Source organism: Lepidothrix coronata, unplaced genomic scaffold (genome assembly GCF_001604755.1).
Source record: "Lepidothrix coronata isolate B3197 unplaced genomic scaffold, Lepidothrix_coronata-1.0 Scaffold2, whole genome shotgun sequence".
Classification (NCBI taxonomy): Eukaryota; Metazoa; Chordata; class Aves; order Passeriformes; family Pipridae; genus Lepidothrix; species Lepidothrix coronata.
Genome location: NW_016690182.1, coordinates 2,783,433 through 2,803,252, shown reverse-complemented (window position 1 = coordinate 2,803,252; position 19,820 = coordinate 2,783,433). Strand labels below are relative to the sequence as shown.

At 40.1% G+C, this 19,820-nt stretch overlaps 1 protein-coding gene across 4 annotated transcripts in view; it reads right to left on the bottom strand.

Moving 5' to 3' along the window:
- Positions 1 to 10,032, bottom strand: part of TENM1 (teneurin transmembrane protein 1) — a 319,629-nt gene extending 309,597 nt beyond the window's left edge. For 3 of the 4 annotated variants that reach the window (XM_017818745.1, XM_017818772.1, XM_017818764.1), the window contains exon 1: positions 8,981 to 9,042. The gene's annotated coding sequence lies outside the window, so the exon portion shown is untranslated. Of the gene's footprint in view, positions 1 to 8,980; positions 9,043 to 9,809 lie in introns of those variants that run through there. The other variant, XM_017818756.1, reaches the window with a different exon arrangement.
- Between the last annotated feature and the right edge of the window lie 9,788 nt (positions 10,033 to 19,820).

Below are 19,820 nucleotides of genomic sequence, written 5' to 3'. Positions count from 1 at the left end.
AGCAGCATCAAAATCTTACTTTCCTTCCAACAGAAGTACCCTTTAAAATAATTTCCCCCTTATTCCATTCATACAGACCAACTTACACTTTGCACATTTAGTTAATTGTCTGAGTCACAGAAAGCAGAACAATAGTAAGATACAACATACATTCATTTTGAAGAAGGAAGACACCACTGAAAATTCTATCATAGTTACTAAAACCTGCTACAGCTGTACTAGGGAATAATTTCATGCACATGTAAAAGCCCAGCCAATTATTACTATGCTGTACCCTTGGAAAAGAAACCAGAAAAAGTTAGTAAGCTGGCAAATTGAGGGGCAGAATTTGGCAATTTGCTTAATTCTTTATGGATATCAAAACACTGTTACTTCTTTAGAAGTGGGCTGTGAGAATTTTAAAAGAGTTCTTTAGAATTTTTTCATTTTTTAATCGGTCAATGTATTGTTTCTCTGTCCCAATTTCTTAGTAATTTGCTCATTAAATAAGCTTCACAGCATTCTTGGTTTTGGGTCCATTCACAATTCTAAGACAGTATTGGACATCAAATGTCAAATCCACCTGTCTCTCTCCACGATGTCTTTAAATATGGAGCATATTTGCATTCTACAGAGAAAACATCAGTAACAAAGCACATAAAACAAAAACAAACAAGTAAAAAAAAGAGAAAATTCCATCATCTTTCTCTAGTTTCACCATATGGACTGAACAGTTATTTCTCTTATCTAGAGTTGAGAGCATAGGATAAGTCCTACTTCATTCTACTACTTTATTAAAAGAAAACCAACAAAAAACCTCCCAACAACATAGAACCAAAATGCTCTGAAGCTTCCATGCTTACCCTCAAAAAAGCAATTTGCTAAGCAAAATTTTGCTAAGCAAAAAACTCAATATAACACAATTGCTAATAGCACTGACCTCATTGGTATATTATCTCAATGAATTCTTAAAATAGCAATACAGTAATTTATAGTAATCTCTTATGTACATTACAGGTTTGAGTTGGGAATGGCAATGTCAACATAGAAAACAATTTCTCGTGGTCTGTAGCTGCTACTCTGGAAAGCTTTGTATGAATTGCTCAGACCAGTTCAGTACAGCTTATATATGCTTTGTGGTTCCAAAATTCAATTTTGTAACTCGTAATTAACTACAAAAATATTAGGAACTGAATATGAGCAACATTAAGATGCAATTTCTTCCCACTATTGACTACTTATCAATTGACAACTTAAGTCTGTTGAAGTTAAAACAATTGGTATATCTTGTGGTGACAGCTAAAGCTGCTGACCATAAAATTATTGTGGTTTACAGACTTAAATCTCTTAATCTAAGCAGCTAATTTAACCCAACATTGCTAAAGACAACACATCTTTAAATAAAGTGCGTTAATGAAACGTTTAAAGGTTGCACAGTTAAATTATAGTCCAATACATTCATATTAACTTCTCCCTGCAGTCTGTCTGCAGAGATAAGAAACTGCTTTAGTTACACAATAAAATGTGTAACTAAAGCAGTCATAGAAATGATGGCTATCCATCAATATTTACAGGAGTACAGATCACAGAATAACAGAATCATAGAATATCCAAATGCTTCTCAAACTCTGGCAGATTTGGTGCTGTGACCACTTCCCTGGGGAGCCTGTTCCAGTGCCCAACCATAATCTTAGTGAAGAACCTTTTGGTAATACCCAACCTAACCCTCCCCTAACACAGCTTCACGCTGCTCCCTTGGGTCCTGTCGCTGGCCACCAGAGAGAAGAGATCAGCACCTCCCCCTCTGCCTCCCTTCGTGAGGAAGCTGCAGATCACAGTGAGGTCTTCCCTCGGTTTCCTCTTCTCCAGGCTAAACATGAAAGACATCTCCCTTCTCTCTCATTCCCTAAACAAATTGCTAGTTAAGCAAGCAGATCAGGACTAAACCCTCAGCTGAATCCTCTTGGGCAGGACACATCTCCAGGATGAAGGACCAACCAACCACCTCCCTAAGATCCTGCTTTATGGTGAACTTGCCACTGGCTGCTGCAAGAGAGGAGACCCGAAGAGGAGATACAAGGACTCCCTGAAACAACATCTCAGCCTTGGCCATACTGACCAACATAACTGGTCTACTCTGGCCTCCAATAGGGAGGCCTGGAGACACACCATCTATAACGCTGCCGATGCCTTTGAGAAAGCACGCAGGATCACTCTTGAGAAGAAAAGGCAACGCAGAAAGAATCGTACCTTGCAGAATATTCCACCTAAGGAGTCTTTCTGCTGTGCCTTTTGAAACCAGACATGTCTATCTCGTATTGGCCTTTTAGCCACCAGTGCTCTTGTAACAAACGTGGGTAGAGCCCTTCCCAAATCTTCGTTTGCGAAGCCCAGCCATGGTGATGATGAGAAGCATGGCTAATATTGATATACATATATATGTCACATCAGTGGAGAGATACCTCTTTACACCTATGAGAAACTGGTCCATTTCCAATCACCTTAATAAGCACCAACAGAGCATTAATTCTCAAAACAGCACTGTAAGGTTCAAACAACAGCGACTGGTAAAAGTCCCCACACTCATCTTCATATGCTGCATCTTCTGATTTTTTAAATAACAAAAATAGTTGCTTACTACTAAGATTTACTCTTGTACTCTTTAAAAGCATTTATTCCATGGTGACTATGATTTATTGAAAGGTATAGAATTTATGGGAATCCACAGTACCGCTAATGGGTTGACAAACCTCCAAGCACTATAATGCCATATTCACACTGAAATAGAGGTGAGCTCTCATGTTCTAGCAAACATGCAGGACAGTGCATGGTGCAGATAAGGAGCACCATTTGTGGACACTAAGTTATTGGGACAAATTCAAGAAGGATGTTATACAACAATTCACAGAAAAAAAAATGTAGATGTGCTGTACCAAAGGCAGTTGCCATGTAGGAACCTAAAAACTTCAGTGATCAAAATTCTATTTTGTAAAAATAAAACAGGACATCTCTGCTGATAAAAGTAAATAGCCTACATGCTGAAAAATCCATCTTGTCCTGGTCTAGGAAAGATCTAGGCGCAAACACTGACTATAGGGAATTTCTTTTGTAAATAACTGACTATGTATATCATAAGGAGAAGAAAGAAGCAGAAAAAGCAGGAACATGAGTCATTATGTATATAAACAGATCTCTGTCACTTAAAAGCACTTAATAATACAAACAAACACAAAATATATTAAGATATGCACTTAAATGCTATTTTACTAGCTGAGGGCAGAGCGTGGGCTCTACATCAAAGATAATGATTTGTATTTTACAGAGGTGGGATAGAATTTGCTGGTAGCAGCTGAAGCACTAATAAGAAGAGTGAAAGGGAAATAAACTAAAGCTCTTAAAGCCACAGAGTTCTGAATTCAACACTGACCTAATGTGAAGAACCTGTTATATGGAACTTCCTCATTAAAAAATGCAATAATGGTGGTATTTCCTTCCCACGTTCAGATCTGGATAAAAACATGGACAAAGAGATGGTGGAGAAAGGCTTATCTCTGGGAGAGACCACAAGGGGAGGCTGGTGATGGGTAAGATCAAAGATGTGAAAAAGCAGCTGAAAGCAGAACTGGGTGGGTTTCAATGAGCTGGATTTCTCTAAACATGGATCAACATGATGATACAGACCTCCTCAGAAAAGCATACAAAATTTTGCATGAATTGGGAGCTCTGAGGAAAAAGCTGAGGAAGAAACTCGAAAAGAAATTCGAGTCAGCTCCTAAGTGCATCGATAATCCAGAGGTTGAGAAGGTGAGAGATATTTAGTTGTTATGGTTTATAAACCACATGAGGTGGTTATAAAAGAATAAAACCTCTAAGTATGGTTCTCAAATATGGTGAACAGGAAGGGCTCAGAGCTGTGCAAAAAAAAAAAAAAGGAATCTGAGTGGAACAGGAAAAATGGTGAATTGGGCAGAGAAAAAAGTCAGAAAAACACAACAGTAGTTCAGAGCAAGAAACAGTTTGGTAATAAAGGGGCACCAGAAGAACCTGCTTATAGGAAAGCACTATGGTCTTGAGAGGTCAAAAAGGTTCCATGGTTAGTGGTACATGTGAGAAAGACAAAATTTGAAAGAGGAAAGTTGTATATGAGGAATAATAGTTACTCCTGCTGAGGATAGCCTATAGGAACAAGAAGGAAGGCTTGTATCCAGACCATCAGGAAGCCCCCAATGAGCAATGCTTATTCTGCATTAATTTCTTTCCCAGTGACACCTCCCTGTTGGTCAATGCCTTGTATAAGGAATGTACTCAGAAACAAAATGAGCTGCACGGCTAAATCACACCACATATGAAAGTGTCTTCTGGGACAAAAATGTGTTATGAGAAAAATAGTCTACTTGCTTGTTTTCAAAAGAAAGGTATCTGTGTTGTTTCAGATGAGCAACACCACCCCCATGAATCTTTCTTATACTACAAAAATGGAGCATGAAAGTCTCATTTCCTCCTACCAGTACGTGGAAGCCTCATCTCAACTCCCCAATCTGCCGTTGGATGCTACCATCTTTTGGAACCTATTTCCATAGGATCGAAACACTTGTAAGAGGAAACAGAGTGGAGCACAATCAACCATCTACCAGGTTTGGATTCTCTATTAAGTACAACAGTCCATCACCCATTACCATGGAAATGACTGAAACTTCCAAAATTCTTCTATTAAGTAAACAAAACCTTCAGTTTACATTAATTAACACCCTGATTTATCAGGTAAAAAAAAATAGTGATGGTATTATTTAATTGCAGGACCCTTATAAGGAACAGTCAAGTTCCTGATACAATAATCAAAACAAAGTCAATGCAGTCACTTTCACATATGCCATCTAAGAATCTTTACCTTCAAATTTCTCTATTTTCACTAAGTTTCTGTAGCTAATATGAACACATTCTGTAGCTATCCAACACAAAACTCTTTGGTACATGAGGCAAACACACTACATGCATACATTGCAGCCAGTATTTCATTAATGACCACTTATGTCCCAAGAGATCTCTCCTGTAGAAGATGTTTCTTTAAAAGATGCATTGTCAGAGAACACACTCCTCTGCACCCCCAGCATTATGTACAGAGATGTAATGATTTACAGACACACTAAAAATGCATAACTTTATATCTCCCAAATACCATGTCTTTAAAAAAAAAAGGTTTATGGACCCCTCATAACTCTTAGTAAACATCTGTCTGCATAAAGAGAAACAAACTGCCAAAACCAGCAAAGATGCCAACAGCTTACAGGCAAACCAGAAAACACACATCCATGATGTGGAACAAGCAGTACTGCTTATTTAACTCTGAACTGGAAGGGTGCTTAATTGCTCATTAAGGCTACAGCAAGCATTGCTGAGTGAAGGCTTCCAAAGCAACAAGCCAGTGCCAAGGCCAATCCAGTACAATAATTTTAATATACTTATAGACAACACATCCAACTAGAAGCGATCTTTTCATAAAATGATAGAATGGTTTGGGTTGGAAGGGACCTTAAAGATCTCTTAGTTCCAACTCTTCTGCCATGGGAGCAGCAACTAGATAGGTTGCTCAAAGCCTCCAATCATACACTGCTTGTTTTCTGTAACTCAGAAATGAGAATTCTGTACTGGTAAGTAGAAAACAATACAACTACAGCCTTACACAGTAGCTTCAGACAAGGAGATTAATATCTTATACATATGGGGTTTGTATTTTAAATATAAATATTCAAATAAAACAGTTCAGTGCAACAGACTTAAAGAAGGAATACTTATTTTAAAAGATGTAGAGTTGAGTTTTTTGATTTCTTTAATATTATACTGAAATGTTTTAGAAAAGACAGCCTCTTGTTAGCAAAACCTATTTAGATTCTTGTTTTCAATGTATAATTTCTATAAGTCATAAAGGATAGTCATAACATAATGTGTTCTTAAGACCTCTCAGGGTCTGTTTAAGAGAGAGAACACCGAGCACTGAGTATTTTCAGCTTTATCTCACCCTACCTATATGGTAAAATGACTGCCTACACAGTAACACTGAGGCAGAGCGTTAGGTAGTAGCAAGATGTAGCCAGTGCCACTGAGCTCTCTTTGACTTGCCATTTTTACACTTCTGCCGTGTTGAACATTAACTCAGTTGTGATGAAATTGTGAAACATAATCAATGGGCACATCTAGGAGATCAAGTAGCAGACCAGAAATCAGAAACTCTTGAATTTCAGACATAGCTCCATCACCAATTTATACTTGGTCTCTAAAACATTTTAAATTCTAGTCCCACTAAAGTCATTATGAGATACGGCCAGTCATTGTAACTGAAGCAATGAGAGGACACATTGTTCTCTCAGTCTGTAAAACGTGAACAAAAAATACTCCTAGCCAAATGGAGAGGACTGTTTTCCTACAATCAAACCCCTGAAATAATGATAAATTAAGCAGCGTTATTCTTTGTAACATTTTTCAGATTAAGATCATTTAAAAATTAAATGCATACCATTTAGACCTCATGAATCATATTGAAATAATGTCCTGCCTGCTCCAATTAACATCAACACCAATCCTCAGAATTTCCTATCCGGATGAAGAGAAGAAAGTAAACATTTACCTATTCCTAAACCATTCCTGCAGAGCAAAAACGTTGCATACCTTCATACGTGACTACCAGCACATGTGTGAGCAACCAGGTGATTTCTTTAGTTTTGAAAAACCACCATTTTAAATTACGATGCCACTTCAAATGAGTAATAATAGATCTTTGCTACAGCTTTTCTCACACGACACTGCTTTTATAGAACTCTGAATACATTTCAACTGCTTTTTTACACAGAAGCCATCAATACAATATGTTCATTTACGTTCACATCTGACTACTTGAAAAGTTAAGAGAAGTAATTTGCAATTTTCTCTTTTGCTATTTATATGTGTCATTCAAATATTTAAAATTTGGCAACCAGAAGGAACTTTTCTCTTTAAAAGAAAGGATTTTTACTTAAGTATATGAAATTCAGTTTTCTGTGGGGTTTTTTTGTTTGTTTTGTTTCTTTTAAAGATCAGACATTCAGAGGAAAAAAACCTATCAAAAATGTGTGAATCAGAAAACTTCTAATCATTCCTTGAAACAAAACTGTGATGCAACCAAAAAAAAGGGGCGACCCCCATAAAGGTTCCTAAATCTCCAAGCAGTTAAGAGATTTGAGTTCTTTAAAACAAGACAAAATCCCCAAAACACACAATTGTATTAAAACTACATTAAAAACTTCTGGTGATTTTATGTCATCAAAATCTGGTATCTACAGAGAAAATAGCAATCAGTTTATTAAGAAGACTGCATTTAATTTGAGAAGAAGTATTTTGAAGTTAGCCCATAGCATTGCAAGTCATGTATAAAATAAGCTTTGAAGAGAAACTATGGACAAGAAAGAAGGAAAGCTATTGGGCTGTGTCTCACCTTCTGATGTATAGCTCTTCCCCTACTACAGTTTATCTTGCTATTTGTGATTCACAAAGTGTTCTTTACAACACCAGGAATTCCATATTTCAAATATCAAATTGCTCTACGTTAAGCTCCACAATTAACAACTGAAATACAGGCATTAGGAGCAGTGAGGTTCTGTTACTGCAAAACCATTTAGAGACACGGTGGATGTTTGGGATGCTTGCCCCACCACACGGACAGTTGGTATTTATTTCCATAGTACAGTGTATCTAACTCGTTAATTATCAGAGAAGCATCAGCACAATCAAGATGGGTATCTACAACCTCTGGATATTGTGAACACAATCAATGAATGACTATCACTAAGATAGTTACTATACAGCCTCAAAAGGCAGCATATATTTAAGCCAAATAAAGAAAGAGGGAGGGAGTTCTTGCCGTTGATTTCAGAATTAGAACGTGCAAACCCCAGATCTGCTAAAGGTAAACGTGTTGACATTCAACACGGTAAGATCACAGTTAGTACAGAAACAGGGACCTCACGATGTGCCACAACCATATCCATAACCAGCCTAAGCATTCATCAAGCTTAAAGCGTCAGTCACGAGCTACAGCTGTAAGGCATTTTAGGGGAAAAACAGCTGGAAGCAGCACAGCAGCGTTACGACTGTATGTACACACGCCTCGGCTAAAGGTAGAGATTATATATCCCACAGCCAGTGGAAGGAGAACACACCAAACACCCGTTTAACAGATTACGCCTGAGGAGCGGTCAGCAACAAGGTTGCTCCATCCTCCCGCGGGGAGCGAGCGCGGTGCCGCTGCCCCGGCAGAGCCGCCTCACCCCTGCGCGCTCCGGGGATGCGGCTTTTCACGTGAGCGGCCCGGGCGCTCCCGCAGCGCCAGCGCGGAGCCGGAGCCCAGCGCGGCGCCGGGGCGGCCCCCGGCAGCGCCCCGCCTTTCCCCGCCGGGAGCCGCGCCCCGCGGAGAGCCGCGCACTCGGCCCCCGCCGCCCCGCTCCGACCCGGCAGCGGGCACGGGGAGCAGCTGCCGCCCGCGGCGATGGCAGCGCGGCCGGGCAGGGCGGGCAGGGCGGACAGAGCGCCGCTCCGCGCCGACCCAGCGCCGACCCACCGCGCCCGGCGCGCCGCAACCGCGGGCGAACGAGACCCCCTATGGGCGAGCCGGGGGGCTGGTGCCTCAGCCCCGAGCGCGGCTCCGCACAAGGCATCGCTGCTGGGCGCCAGCGCCAGCTCCGGCTCCAGCTCCCCGCACCCGCGGCGGCACCGCCAGCGCGCACGGTGCCCGCACGGTTCCCGCACGCACCGCCCCGCAGCCAGGCAGCCGCCCGCCGGCACCCTCCTCCCGCACAGCGCACACGGAGCCGCACGTACACACCCAGTGTCAGCCACAAAAAACCCTCCGGGAGCGTCCGGCGGCTCCCGCTCCGGCGGGGCACGGCACCCCCGGGCGCGCCCCTCGCCGCACCCCGCGGAAAGCGAAGTTCGGGCGCCCGCGGCGCCGCTCCCGCCTCCCCGGCAAACTTACCGAGCGCGGCCACCGGCTGAACTTTCAGCAGCGCCCCGGCTCAGCCCCGCCGACGGCTTCGCCCATCGCCTTTAGGTGCGGGTGCGGTGTCCGCGCCCCGCTCCCGGGCGGCTGCGGCGCGGGCCGATATAAATCCACATCCCCGCTGCCGGCGGCTCCCCCGCAGCCCGCCCCGGCCCCTCCGCCCCGCCGGGGGGACGCGCCGGCTCCTGCAGCCGCGGCTCGACCCGCAGCCCCGGGCGGCGGGCGGTGCGGAGCCGAGGCGCGAGGGGGACGCGGGGCCGGGCTCGGCGCAGCCCCGGCGCTGCTGCCGCCGCCGCTGCTCTCCGGCGGGTGTAGTGTCAGCGGCGCCGCTCGCTCGCAGGGTGGGAATTTTTTTTTTTTTTTCCCCCTCTTTTTTTTTTTTTTTTTCCCCCTTTTCGGCTCCTCCGCTGTTAATGAGCATGCCCGGGAGAGCCGCGCAGGCGCCTTGCCCGCCGCCGCGCCTCGAGCCGCCTCGCGCCGAGCGGAGGGGCGAGGGCTGAGAGGGAGCGGGACGAGGGAGAGCGGGACGAGGGGGCTCTGGGGTGGCCGGGCTGGCGCTGCCCCGAGGGTGGAGGTGGGCAGGGCGGGAGGGAGCGGGCGGGCGGCAGGGGCTGAGCCGCCCGCGGTGGAAGCTTTGGGCAGAGTTCGGCAAGTCCACGGGAAGGTGAGGCGGCTGCGCCCGCCCGAGGGAGAGGAGCTGCCCCTGCCCCGCCGCCCGCCCCGGGGGAGAGCGGGGAAAAGGAGGAAAAAAAGCGGCGCTCTGCGTTGGGAAGGAGCGCAGAACACCTCCTTCTAAATAATTTACCTTGCTGAGGCAGAAAGGCTGATAGTGGAATCAAGGCTTGGGAGAGAGATGCTGGTTTATAGAAGGTGCTTCCACAGCTTTCGCGATCTGAGCTTATTAAGGTGGGGGTCTCCTGTGGCCACCGTTACCAGTCCTGAGTCTTGATGGAGGGGAACTTCATCTGCTGGCGATGATCTCTATAATTTCATCATTTATACACTGTGTATCCTGAGGCAGACATACAAAGGCATAAAGGTGATTACCACCTGCTCTTTTCATAACATCTAATTCTGCGTCTGCAGTTATTTGTAAAGATTTTTTTTGTGCTGAAGAGTCCAAGGAGCTGGCAAAGGTGTGCTCCTGAGGCTGGACCCGGCTCATCAGGCTGTCTCCATCCTGGTTTCTGTTCACATGCGTACTGCATACACATATCTATCAATTCCTTAAAATCACTGCGGTTATTTACATTATTTAGCTTGTGCACTCAGCCACAGGAAAACACTGGGGAAAGAAAGTGTAATTCTCTATTGCTGTTATTTCTTTATAAGTTTCTGCATAGACCACCTAAAGTGGAGTGTTGGTTTTTTTTCTTTTTTTTTTTTTTTAACTCTGTACCGTGCCCCAGGACATATTTCCTTTAGACAGTTAGTTTATGCTGTTTACAAAAGTATTTGAGAAAATGACATCTTGAAGATGCCTATATAATATCTTGCAGTGCATAAATAAAAAATAATAAATTAGGTAATGCCATCTGTTATTCTAATATACAGCTGCTATACATAACTTTTCTGTCATTTTCAACATTTGTTCTTTGAGATGTCCCTGCCCTGAGCTCTAGCAGAAATAAAATCCAGATGCCCCACCCAAGAAATCTTATTGAGTAATTTTTTTCTTGGTTCTTCAGGTAGAAACACAGATAAGGTTTTGATATTTAAAGCTACTTCCCAACAATGGGATCAGTTGGTAGGGATCAGAGGAAAAAAGAAAATTCCTTACTGAACAGCATTGCAAAGGTGATACAGGAACTGGCCCAAAATACAACTTCTTTTCCAAAACATGTATATTAGCATCTGTAAGAGTATGAAGCAAGGGAGGTGTGTCCCCAGTTTACATAGACTGCAACGCAATTCTGAAAACACTGGGAGGTTTTAGTAATTCCAAAGTCAGTCTCTTTAAAAAAAAAGGTGAGGGGGATGGGAAGATTGGAAGAAGGATAAGGAACCAAAAAGATGATACAGTTTTCAAATCTGCTGCTTCCATGAGTGCCAGAGCACTGGCTTTGTGTCTTCCTTTCTAGACCTTAGGTATTTAGTTCCATTTAGTCTACTAATTTCTTAGGAATCAATTTTACAATGAAGATGTTGGTCTAGTTCTTTAGCATGAAATCGTCTTTCATCAATATCCTGGAAATCTAAATCTGCCTCTCCCTAAAGAAAGCACAACTGTGAAGATCCCAAGGTAAATACAGAGTCCTTTAGGAAGTCCATTCTACCTTCCTTGGAGTAACTCCATACTATGCAGCAAAAGTCATGAGCTACTGGTTATACATTACTTTCATAGGAAGCCTAGAGAGGCCCGAACAAACCAAACTATGTCTCATGAATCTTGAAGCCATTCAACAAACTTCATCATTAACTGTTTCTAAAAATTAATTATTTTAAGCCAAAACAGTCCTCTGTCAAAAGTTTGTCTCAAATTTCTGTGACTTAGCCCTAGTAGGTGGAATAATTCTTCAGCAGTATAGATCAGTCATGAACTATTCTGAGCCTAAAGTAAAAAATAAATTTTTCTTTTCAGGAGACATGGTTGTTTTGGTTCTTCTCTCTCTGGATAGATTTTAACATTTGCTTTTCATTAGAACAAAAATTACATATCACAGATTGAACACGGAAATAACTCAAAACCAAAGAAAGAAAAAGGTGGAGAATTAAGTCAATATGTTACTCGTGGAAACACAAACCAAGATAACCAACCAGTCTAAATTCTGGGTTTTATGATAGTACCAAAGTCAAGTAAATGTTGCCCTGCTGTTAGCAGGCAAAGATCACACATTGTTATTAATTCTTCTGTTTGGAATACTATGGAATTGCCTGTTGCAGTCATTAACGTATAGTAGTCATAAAATGATGGTAGCCTCACCAAAGAGAGGCGTAAAGAGATAACCAGTGGAGGTGGACATTCAGTCCTACCTGTGTCTCTTCAGCAACTGCTGAGATAAATGAACCAAAGTGGATAAACTCAGCAGTGGAAAATTGTTGGCAGACATCAAGTGGAGTGTCTGGTATAGATGTTTATTCCAGATATGCTCCCTAGTGAATTGGAGTTAGGGAAACCTAAAAGATCTGCTTGGAGTAATGGGCAGATACTACATATTATTCCATGAGAAAGATGTGTGAGGTGTGGAACTTCAGGTGTGTTATATGCAAGCTCTAAAAGAACTGGGAGCAGAGCTCAATCAGAGATGAGACCCATTGGATAATGAGAGTATTTTTGTAAGAAGAACTGCTCCAGTGGAAGGAACAGATACAGATATAGAGTTTTCCAAGAATCAGAACTAGTATATTTATAACTGGAAACAAGAGCCCTTAAGCACATCAAACCTAAATGTACCAAATATCAAAAGTGCTTTTAGCAAACAGTTCTGACCCTCAGATATCTCAGCCAAGCCTGCTAAACTAGTTTAGAAGGAAGCAACAGGTAAAATATTACTAGATACACTGGTGTCAAGTGGAATTCTCTTACACATGTAGGTTTATATAGTATTGCAGCTCCCTGCACTGAAGATTTTCTCTTTTAAGTAGCAAAGAATGGTATCTCGAGTGCACAGTTGCAATACTCGTCATTGCAGCACTGATGTTAAGGACTTGTTTGACACCTTTTGGCTTCCTCAAGTTCAGAAGAGCCTCCTGAGTGAGTCATTGTCTTTAACTGGTAACTGAGTTATGCTGAAGCACTGTTTTTAAATTATTCTCATGCCTCCTGTGGGAATAGAGATCATTGCCTGCATTGCAACAATCTCTGCTGAGACCTGAGACACAGCTGCTGGTCTCACTGCTGAATAGGATCTTTTCAACTCACCTGGGGTAGGATATCACCACACTCATCAGTTCTGTCAGCCATGCTTCCAAGAATGATGCTGAAAATTTCTCTTTTTTCCTCTTATTCTTTGAATCAGATGAAGTCCTCTAAAACCTCTCTGAAATTTTGGAGAATTTTCCTAGTTTACTAGACTGCTTTACTAGAGGCAAGAAATCAGCCCAATCCCAGTGCTGACTATGTTTTCTAACGTAGTTTGCTTGAAATGTGAGCTCTGACTTCATAGAATCATAGAATGGTTTGTGTCAGATGGGACGAATTATAAGGACATTTGAGACATTGTCAGACTCCAAAAGGACACCGTTGAGCAAGACCTCCTGTGTACGTCAACATGGGACCCCAACTAGAATCCAAAAGTTTGAATTTTTTTTAAAAACCCAGGTTTACACATGGGAAAACTAATGAGACTGATCCATCATTCAGAGTTTACACAGTGGTTTTGGAATGTTGCCGTTTTTTAAAATGATACCTTGCATCAGTCTGATGGAGGTGCGTATGAGGGCTGGATGTAAAACATGATCAAAACAGAAGTCTAAAGGTACCCGATGTAAATTCTCTGTGATGATGCACAGATCATTACACCAACTGAAATGTAAAGGAGAATTGGAATAATTTTTTATAACACTTATGTCATTATATATTTTCTAGTTACATTCCTACTGAAAAGACAATTGATACATTCCACTCACGTGACACCCAGGCACAGTCTTGCCCTTGGTCTGAGAATATTCAAATTTGTAAAAGAAGGTGAAATTTTTACTTTCTGGACAAAAAGAAGGGGCCAGGAAGTAGGAAAAGTTGCTGTCCTATTTCCCACTTAGAGAGAGAAGCTGCATTTCATGAATCTAGGCTAAATACACCTGGATATAGAAAACTGTATATGAAATTGCACTCCCATATTATTACCAGTTCCTGGCAAGAGCAGGTTTTGCCCCAGACTTTCTACCAGAAACTGTGCATCATGTAGTAGAGCTAAAAGAGAAGTAAGTAATTTTAATTTCTGATGGGATCTCTCTTTCCAGAAACTGTACTCCCAGAACCAAAAGGCTAAAGACAAGTCAATATTTTGAAAAAGAAATGAAAACTGATGTATTTTCATAGTCAACTTGGTGAAAAATGTACCAGAAATAGATTTGTTTACAGAACAGTTTCTACCGTGCAAAAGAACGAGGGAAACAACACTGCCTTGTAGCATGTTTGCAGGCTATGAAAAAGTAATCCAAACATGATCCTGACTTTCTCTCGAGGCTCTCCATCACTGCATGGCTCTGGTCTCCTTTGCTCCCTTTTTCCATTTTCAAAGAAAACAGTGGTTTTTTACATTGTCATGTCTCACATCCAGAAAGAACTCCTGTAAATAACTGCAAATCTTCTTTCAAAATTCACCTCTAAACTGTCTTGTTCCAAGATGCTTACCCAAAAACCTGGCAAAAGTTGGGCTGTTCATGTGCTGTGACTGCTGTCTAACACATTGACCAAAAATGCAAGCAAGTTTCCTGGTAATTTCCCATCTACCTGGATATATCGGTTATTCTAAACTTACAGCACCGAAAAATATGCATCTTTTCCACAAATGTGGTCCCTTCGTTAATATGCCATGGGGAGAACAGGGAAGCCCTGCAGTTTCCATGGCTGGAGAGGGGTGTTTCTGACTGATTTTCCTATCTCATGAACACAAGGTGGTGCTGATGCTCCTGGCACCGCTGCTGATTCACCACTTCCCCAGCAAGCCTCACTTGGGTGGTGGTAGCTGAGGTGTAGTGGTGTCCCAGATATTTCATTTGCCTTAAATTAATTACAAGAAATACTATATATTAGGCTTAAACATTTCTTTTAAAATTAAACGCTTGTTTTTTGGTTTGATAAACTGAAAAAAAATCAATTTCCAACTGACATAGAGAAATATATTCTTTATTATTTTGGTGTGAACCCCAAATAAAAATGAATTCTAGGTCATGCCTGAAAAGGAAAAAAGCCTTAAGAGCATCCATATATTTTCAGTTCTTAGGAAAAAAAATGAAGTAACTCACCCAAACTCATGTGGAAGAAACATGCAAAATGTATAAATAAGTATACTCCTGGGTAATTGAAAAGAGCTGGAGGTTGAAAAGATTAGTTTAAATGCTTTCCTGCTCTTAGAGGGAAGTTCTTGGGTACTTCAGAAAGGTGTAGCTAGGCTAGAAGATTAAAGAAACCTTTTAGTAAGAAAGATGACTATTAAAAAAAATTGTTGAAAAATATTCAATGAAAATGTTTATTCCAGAATATGAATGCATGCTAAAAGAGGTTTGAGTCTATCAACTTGCCCATTAGAGTGGAACTAAGGCAAAGCACTTTTGAAGAGAGATTAAACTTCCAAATAGCAGGGATCATTTCTTTCCTAAATGAAATAATAAACTTCTCATTGCATTGAAAGCTGACACTGAAGAAGATAAGGAACATAAAAAACAAAGGCATGTTTGACAGAGTATTTTGGATCCATTGTTTCATCAATCTCATGGTTAGCCTACAGTTTAATTTATTGCATAAGAAGGAAATCATAATAAGGATCGTTTTTCCAAATACACCGTATAGACATAAATTCCTTTCTTCCATATTTCTCTTTCAGGTTCATCTGATAAATATATAATTATTGTGTTAGGAAGAAATTTTGACTCAGAATGCAGTGCAATATTTTTTGAGGCACTTGTAAATGAACATACTTTATGAAGGATAATCTACCCAGCCTGCTTCTCCCTTTTCCTGTTCCCTTATATTACATAATACTCCCCTGTGTTCTTGCTGCTTTTCTTCTTTCTTGTATTTTTGCTCATTTCTGTTGCTTATGTATTTACTTTTCCCTTAGGAAAGTATACAAAAACAAGACCTAAATATCTTAATCTCTTCAGCTTAATTAGACATGAAAGTAACTCTGGCCTCATTAAGAAATGTCCTAAAGCAACAGGTAGAATGGAATAAGAGGAGTTTGAAATCTGATCCTGAGATCAGCTTGTCAGAGAGTCCTAGTTATTAAAGAAGCCTGGGAAATAGCTACTGTAGAGAAAAACTAAATGCTTAGTATAAATCTCAGTGGAAGAGATGACTAATTAGAGATAATTATACACAGATTTCTTGCATTAAAAGTGGTTTAAAACATAAACATTCAAATTTTACTTAGGCTCCCAAGTGCTTCCTAGGAGGCAAGGTTGCAAAAAAATGTCTTTTAAATTATGTCAAATGCTTTTAAACCAAATGGTTTCTAAGAAGCATCTCACTGAAAATTTCGATGCCTTGAATTTTCTTGTTCACCTTCAGTTTAGTAAGAAACTGCAATAAAATTTATGGCCTAAGCTAGTATTCTAATTGCCCTATAACAAAGTGTCTTGCAGGACTAATTTGTTACCGTTCTCTAGCGACTTGAAAACCTGTACCCAAAATTCATTTGATCGGAAGACACTGAACTGTCTTCAGAACTGAGATTGAAACTGTCAGAAAATTGATAGGGACATAAAAAAGGATGCTGTGCTAAAAACATGTGTTATCTATGAGATCGAAAACAAAACAACAAACAAAATCAAAACAGAAACTCAACCCAAACAAACCTAAGAACCTACAACTTAGGACACGATCTATTAGCAAATTTCTGGAGTACTTATTGAAAATTATGTAAGTCAGCATAGAAGATTGTCAGAGATCTCCATCCTTTAGTATCACTTACGCTGGAGCAAAGAGAGAACTTCAAATTCTTACAGTGGAAGTCCATTTTTCTTCTAGCTCTATATGTGTTATCCAAATCTATCAAATGTCTCCCATTAAAACTTCAGGTCAATACTGTACTGTGAAACTTTTTAATGTGGGTTTTTTTCAGACTGTAACTTAGGACACCATAATTTGCACAAATATTTTTGAGAACTACATTATTATCATGTAGGTGTTCAGGAAAATTTGTATATACTGAAATCCTCCTTATTCAAGATTCATTGAGAAGAATTAAAAGTTTTTAATCTTTTAAAATATTGTCAATTTATACAGTTCCTTTTGGAAAAACACGAACACACAGATATCATCCATCCATCCATGTAGGTATCTGTCAGATTCTTTATCTTCTTATTTATTGCACATTCACATCAAAAGAACATGTAATGCCTCTATTAACAACCTGAACAATAGGCAGAGCGTACACTTGGCAAGTTTGAGGAAAAAAGGCAACAGGCACACACTTGAACATGGGAAATACCAACTTAGATATTAGGAGAAAAGTTTTCCCCATGGAAATATTAGAACAGGTTGCCTAGATAGCTTATGAGTTGGGAATATTTAAACTTGAAAGGTCCAGGCTCCAAGTGGGGTTTAGACCAAAAATTTCTTGAGATCCCCTGCAGCTTGTTTTATAATTCTGTGATCGATCATGTTTTTCATTACACCAAAAGAAAACAGGATAAAAATACTTTCATATAAAACACTCACAGTCACTCTATTTATAACAAACTATTCCTTTTAATTGATTCGGCCCATTCTTCCAACAAGATAATAGTACCGAATAGCCACAGAAAATACAAACATTTTTTCAGCACTTCACTTAAACTCCGAAAAGTAGAGTTTACATCATTATTGTCCTTCCAGCCCATTACTGTATTCTAGTTAGGGTCATTGCTACCAGCTTATATTGAAAATCAGTGACTCTGAGTAGGGAAAGAGCTAGAATATGTTACTTGTCATAACAATAGTGAAAGTTTAATCACTGTGAAAACTTTTAGGAGAAGTTCCTTAACTATGCAAATCTCAGTTTTATAACTAGAATTCGTACTTTGCTACTAGGCATGCCAATAGTTTGAAGCTAGTTATAGCACATGCACAAGGTTAATATTCTCACTATTTATCTTATTTTCACTTGCTTACCATCAGAACATACTGACAGTGATGATGGGGATAGAGAGTCAACTAAAGCAAAGAGTGTGGACACCTGTGATCACAGAAAACACACTGCAGTGCCAGTAAATACTGCAGGTGGCTATAAAAATGTCAGGAAAACGCAATGAATTTGCAAGATTTGTCTTGCCGGTAAAAGGCGGAATAAGTAGAATATTGTGGCCACTTTTGTTCTATGTTCAACTGTTTTCTTAAGCAGAAAAGAATCTGTTTTGAGGCAGTCTTTAGGACAGAATGGAATTAGACAGCTATTATTTATCAGACAGACAGTAATAATCTGTAATTGGAAGGTATCTGACTCTGACAGTGTTCTAGCACATAATTACAAAAATTACAAAAATATTCTCATAATTATTAATGCAGTTTGAGGGTACCAGTTACAGAAGGCTGGATCCCCCATTCCATAGTACATTTTTAACTAAAAGTTGTATGATGAAAATGTTAGTATTCAAGGCTGCCAGCTCTTCTCTGCTAATTTACATTTATATTCTTAATGTCTCGATCGAGCCTAGGGAAATTTAAAACTCTATTTCATTTATGCTAACTTCTACAGAAATCCCAATATGCACAGAAGTTCCTAGATTGCAAGGCTAGTTAGATGAGAATGCAGAAGCTAAACGTAATTTCTGGGTGGTTATGATAGTTAAATATGTACTGTCAGTTTTGACTCTTGAAATCCCTACAGACATAAACCTACTGTTCTAAAAAATATGAAGTAGCAGAGTAATCACTTAAAATATCTGTAAAACAAACAGTGTGAGTTTACAGTGTTTCTGCAGATACATTTGAAATTGTTACAGAACAACAACACTGTGTTTGGCTTTTTCAGGAGAAGTTTCTTTGAAGAGTTAGATAATTTGATCTCTCCTTTTTTCAGCTTTTGAATGGATTGCAAATTACAAATACATGTGCAGCCATTTTAACAGTCCAGATTGGGTCGTGTTCTGGCAGGCTTTTGTGAAGTGCTGCAGTTTTACAATGCTAATGCAGCATTAATGTGCGCCCATTTACTGGCTGTCATCAGCTCTGAGCAGAAGATTCAGATGCAACTTCTTTAAAAATAGCCCATTAAGAAATCTGGATGCAGAAATCTTGGTCACCTGCAGAAATTCCTCCATACATATATATATTTGTGTGTGTATATACACACACACACACACACACACACACACACACACACACACACACACGCACACACATCTGACTGGACAATGACGGGCTTATTGATATTGATAATTGATAATTGATAATTTTGTTACACAGTGATTTAGTGCCTTAAGTCTGCCTGCAATTTCTGCCAGGCACGTTACTCCACACCTGAAATTTTGACCTGCCTCAACCCTAAGCTCTGTAATGCATATCCATTAAAAAATAAATAAAGCATATTTGGTTTAAGTGATCAGAAAATTCTGTTCAGATCCATCTTGCACAGGTAAAACTCCACCAGTACGAGACAGTAGAGAATCAGATTGAGAATAAATAAATTAAAAGTGATTATGAAATATGCATGGAGCATTTACATAAAACCATATTTTCTGCAAGGTAATCTCTTATGGAATTTATAATACAGTATATCACCAAAGAGAGAAACTGGAGAAAAGGTTAATAGCTGGACTCATTATAAATCCAGATATATATAATTCAGCCTCCTAAACATCATCACACTCTTGCACTTTGCGTGAGAAGTTATAAGGGAAATACTCTTTTGGAACATATTGGTCTTTTCTGTTATATTTATTAGTATACCAGCATTTAATTAATTATTTATAGGTTTCTGACACACATCTCATTTGTTTGATACATGGTTTTTATCAGTAGTTCTTTGTGGACAAGCAAATACTTCAAGAAAGCAGAATACAGTGTAAATCTGCAATAGCCTTTGGGAAGATGTATTAAGTGTGTAAACCTGACTAAATAACGTGTGAAGATATGGGACAGTATGTCTACATATGCTACACTTGAGGTAAATTTTAATGTTCCTGTTATTCATCCTAACTGCAAAATCTTTAATTTTAATTTTCACTGAAC